The sequence below is a fragment of the Molossus molossus genome, unplaced genomic scaffold (assembly GCF_014108415.1).
Source record: "Molossus molossus isolate mMolMol1 unplaced genomic scaffold, mMolMol1.p scaffold_m16_p_1, whole genome shotgun sequence".
NCBI classification, from domain to species: domain Eukaryota; kingdom Metazoa; phylum Chordata; class Mammalia; order Chiroptera; family Molossidae; genus Molossus; species Molossus molossus.
Window position 1 is genome coordinate 223,222,348 of NW_023425344.1, and position 5,192 is coordinate 223,227,539.

The window sequence follows — 5,192 nt, forward strand, 5'->3', positions numbered from 1 at the left end:
AAAAACGTTTTAATGGCAGAACCTGCCCTGACTGGTGGTTCAATTGGTTGGAGTGTCATCCTGTTGCCTAAAAGGTTGCAGGTTTGATTGATAAGGCACATCTAGGTTGTGGGTTCAATCCCTGGTAAGGGTGTGTTTGGGAGGCATCTGATGTCACTCCCTCTCTAAAATCAGTAAACATACCTACACGTGAGGATTAAAAAAACCAAAATGGCAGAACCTAGTTGTTTGTTTTTATTTATAGTGTATTTCTGAAGGCTGTACAAGTCAGCCAAGCAGTTATCAAATGGAGAGGCAAGCCCTGACTGGTTTGGCTCAGCAGTTGGAGCAGTTGGAGTGTCGGCCCGCGAACCAGAGAGTCCCGGGTTTGGTTCCCACTAGGGGCACGAACCAAAAAAGAAAAAAAAAATGAAGAGGCAATTTTACCCCCCTTGGGCTTTTAAAATTGTATGGTTTATGTACTTTGATTTACCAGTTGACTTTGATTTTTTTCTGCCCCTCTTAAATGGGTAAATATAAGTGGCTTACTGTTTAATATTACAAATAGTTCATTATACAGTGAGGTGATAAAATAAGACCCTTTAAACAAATGATAGAGAATATAGAGTTGGTTTGGACCAAAAAGTTTGCCTAGATTTTTTTTTTTTTTTTTAGTTTTGGTTTTGTCAAATGTTTTATTGAGTGTAGACATCTGGAGTGCTGTAAAACATGCATTATCTGTAGATTCAAAAAGGAGCAAGCCATATTGTCCTCGCTGTCAAATGTGTCAGGTATGAGAGTAATATGGTTTCTGAAAAGCTACAATTTGGAGTAGGGTCTTAATGTGAAAAGCAGAGCTGTTCACATTAGAGAGCTTGCATTTCATTGGAGGGGCACAGTATTTTAATTTTAAAGCAATTCTGTAGAGATTCCCATCCATCAACTTTGTGTGTCCCTTCAGTTTTCAGAATTATTTTTTTACTGATTTTTTTTTTTTTTAGAGAAAGGGAGAGAGAGAAACATTGATGAGAAAAATATTGATCGGCTGTCTCCTGCACGCCCCCTACATATGCCCTGATGGGAAGAACTGGGACCTCCGTCCATGGGACTGCTCAAGTCACTGAGCCACACTGGCTGGGCGAGTTTTCAGAATTTTGAATTCTAAAATCATACAACTGCCCTGACCGGTTTGGCTCAGCGGTTATCGGCCCGTGGACCAGAGAGTCCCGGGTTCAGTTCCAGCTAAGGGCAGGTACCTCGGTTGCGGTTTGTCCCTGGCCCTGGTTGGGGTCGTGTGGGTTTGGCAACCACTCCATGTGTCTCTCTCACATTGATGTTTCTCTCTCTCTTTCTCTCTTCCTTCTGCTCTATCTCAAGATAAATGCAAAAGTGTCCTCGGGTGAGGATAAAAAAAATCATACACCTTTTGGAAATTGTATGTTTATCTGAGCAATAACTGAAATTTATTTCCTTGGTTGCTGAGGTGTATTAAATTTGAAGAAGATAATATATCCATCTTTAACAATGTAATTTCTGCCCTTGTCTGTACTTTCCAGTGGCCTTGACTGCACTTTCAGAACCTTCCTCTTTAAAATCTTCATATTTCATTACTTCAACCATAATGAGTCCTTTCACATTCTATTGAATCTTTCCTGCAGCCTGAGAAGCCTTCATCCCTTTCCTGATGGTCCATGCACACACTTCATCTGGGCCTGCAGTGGAAAAGGATTCGAGTTGGAGTGCTGCAAACCCAGCCCTAATGATCTTGGGCAAAGTGCTGTGTGTCATGCTCACTTCCAGATACTTCTGTTTCTCCTCAGCAGTCAGTTCTTGCAACTTGAGTTCCAAGGCCCCACTGGAAGGAATGACCAAGGCACTGGGTCATACCTGTCCACCCACTCTAAAAAAATTTTTTTTCTTGATTGATTTTTAGAGAGAGAGGAAGGGTGAGAGAGAGAGAGAGAGAGAGAGAGAGAGAAACATCAAGGAAGAGAACATCAATTGGCTGCCTCCAGCATGCCCCCCGCTGGGAATTTGGCCCACAACCTGGGCATGTGCCCTGACTGGGAATCAAACTGGCGACCTCTTGGTGATGGGTTGACGCTCAGCCACTGAGCCACACTGGCCGGGCGCCACTCTTTTTTTTTTTTCGGGTACGTGCCCCAAGCGAGAACCGAACCCAGGACTCTCTGGTCCACAGACCGACACTCCAACTGCTGAGCCAAACTGGCCAGGGCACTCTTTAATTTTTATCAACCATTTGTTTTCCTTTCTAATGTAGTCTTTTTCAGAAAACTAACCAAGTAGACCATTGGTTTTGAAGTCAAATAAGGGTTTACTCAGCACTTCAATCTCCTTTTCATTCCAATCATGATAGCAAACTCATTTCTTTTGATCTATAACCTATGATTGGGCTTTGCATGTTGTCATAATCAGGTTTGAGTTTTTTATCTCCTCAGCCACTTTTTCTAGTTTATATATAATGGGCCCAATCATTTCCTCATCTTGAAGCTGAAGCTCTTCCTATATTATTTCTATATCTTGAATAGGATCTACACTTCCTTCAACATGTGTGATGTCATCATCTTCAAAAGCATGTGTTAGATGAAAGATTCCAAGGCATTTCCCAGGCCTTGTCCACTGGAAGCTCTTTTTACAAGACCAGCAATATCCACTACATTTAGAAAGGCAGGAATTATGCTTGCTGGTTTGTGGTACTGGCAAAGAAAATTAAACCTTTCATCGGGCATAGAGGTATTCTGCTTTCATTAGGATCAGTCGTGAAGAACAGGAATTTTTCTGCTGAAGCCTGACTATTGGTTAATACATTGAAGAAAGTACATTTCCCAACATTTGGGAATCCAACAATACCAATTTTCAAGGAGATGCCAAATCTTCCAATGATTGGGGATGGTTTAATTTCATCACCTCCCTTTTTGGGGGGCATCTGATGCTGGCCTCAGAGCAGTGGGCTGGGGCACCGAAGATGCAGCGGGGAGCTGCGCCCCCAGCCTCTCTGGGAGGCTCACCTGTGCTCCGAGTGAGTGATGACGCTGGGTCCCAGGGGCAGCGGCAGACACGTGCTCTAGCCGAAAATTTAAGGTCCCGAGAAGCCCTGAGGAGTGTGGGTGTGAGTGTAAGCAGTTTTAAGACCAGCCTTTGTAGGGCACAGTGCAACTTTTGTGTTCTATGCATTTGTTCCTTTCATCTAGTGGTCTGTAAGGAAAGTTTGAAGGTAACATCTATTTTGCCTGCAATATTATTTTAAAAGTGTAGTTGGTATACAGTATTACGTTATTTCAGGAGTACAATATAGTGCTTGAGCATTTATATCCCACACAATGTGTTGACCACAGTAAGGCTAGCAATCATCTGTCACCATGCAGACTTACCACATTATTATTGACTATATTCCCCTCCACCTTTTTACACTGAGGGTAATACATCTTAAATCCAGCCTTCCCTTCCTCAAAAGCTAAACTTGTTCTTATATTGTTTTGTTTTACTTAACCAAGTTTCCTAGCAGACGATGTCTTCTAGATATTAGAGAAAACAATTTGAATAGATGGGTCAATATATGGGTGTAATATGTAAACAGATAAATGGTAGACCTTTTCACAAGTCTTAATTTTTTATTTCATTGTTTTTTTGGTTAATCCTCGGTCGATATTTTCCCATTGATTTATTTCAGATAGAGTGGAAGGGAAGGGAGGCAGAGAAAGAGAGAGACACATCGATTGGTTAGCTCCTACATGACCCTGACCAGGGTAGGGATCAAATCTTGCAACCCAGATTCATGCCCTTGACCAGAAACTGAACCTGCAACCCTTGGGTCTGTGAGTGGACACTAATTGCTGAGCCAAACTGACTAGGGTGCAAGTCTTCATTTTTAATAGGATATTAGTGGCCCATATCAGTGATTCTTAAGTTTACTCTGGTACTGAAAATATTGATAGTCCTGGATATTTGCCAGACCAGTGCCCCGAAATTGTCCCAGTTTCAGTTGTATGTAATCATTAAATGATATGAAAATCACAAGTAGTTAGGCAGCTGTTTGCAAGGTTGTTTTTTTTTTTTCTTTCTTTTTTAAAAAGGTGAGCCTCCATCTTTTTAATATTTTTTTTCTTTATTGGTTTTTTAGAGAGAGAGGAAAGGAGAGGGAGAGAGAACATCGATTGGCTACCTTCTGCATGTCCCCTACAGGGGACTGGGCCCATAACCTGGGCATGTGCCCTGACTGGGAATGAAACTGGCAACCTCTTGGTGCATGGGTCAGTGCTCAACCACTGAGCCACACTAGCTGGGTGCAAATGTCAATATTAGTTGTTATTTAATCTTTGACTCAATGTTTTCTGCACATTTTGTATATGCAAAATGTTTAAATTTCACTGGAGAAAATTTGAACTTTAAGAATTTCAATTTCAGCCCTGGCCGGTTTGGCTCAGCGGTTAGAGCGTCGGCCTGCGGTCCTGAGAGACCCGGGTTTGGTTCCCGCTAGGGGCGCGTGGCTCGATTGCAGTTTGTCCCCGGCCCTGGTCGGTTGTGCGGGTGGCAGCCACTCGATGTGTCCCTTTCACATCGATGTTTCTCTCTCTCTCTCTGTTCCTCTCTCTCCCTCCCACTCTACCTGAGCAAAAAATGGAAAAATGTCCTCGGGTGAGGATAAAAAAAAAAAAAAAAAAAAGAATTTCAATTTCAGTATCTTCTTTGAATTGAGAAACCATTCATTTTGGCAATATCCTAACCCTGAATTATGAGGGAGCATAATGTGAAAACCACTGATACCTAATGAACTGATGGGACAGAATATTAGATTAACGAAAAAATTCTGTTGATGTTTGTATTTCTTGTTGCCTGATTTTTTCTTGTTGAAAGTTTTCCCCCTCTACTGGGATTATAGTTTTCCCCTTTACTTCTGGAATAATCTTTCACTTTATTATGGTTAACTTTTTGAGTTTGTCTTGTTTAACTGCTTTTGCATTTTATCATGTCTGCGTTTGTATACTTGGCGTCATATTTGTGTTCTCAGGAGCTTTAATTCCAGTAGTGATGTCAAAAGGGAAGGAACAGGATCTGAATTTTTAAGGTTATTAAAAAGGACTTTAGAAGTCTACTAACCCTACAGCTCTCTGAGCATTTATTTTTTTAGTCACAAAACTTGGAACAGGATTTGGGTGTTTGATTTTTAGGAAAAAAATTTTGACTAGTTCGGA

General features: G+C 41.5%; 1 pseudogene; it reads right to left on the reverse strand.

The window, feature by feature from the left end:
- Positions 1-1,442: 1,442 nt before the first annotated feature.
- LOC118642217 lies at positions 1,443-2,926 on the reverse strand (annotated as a pseudogene).
- Between the last annotated feature and the right edge of the window lie 2,266 nt (positions 2,927-5,192).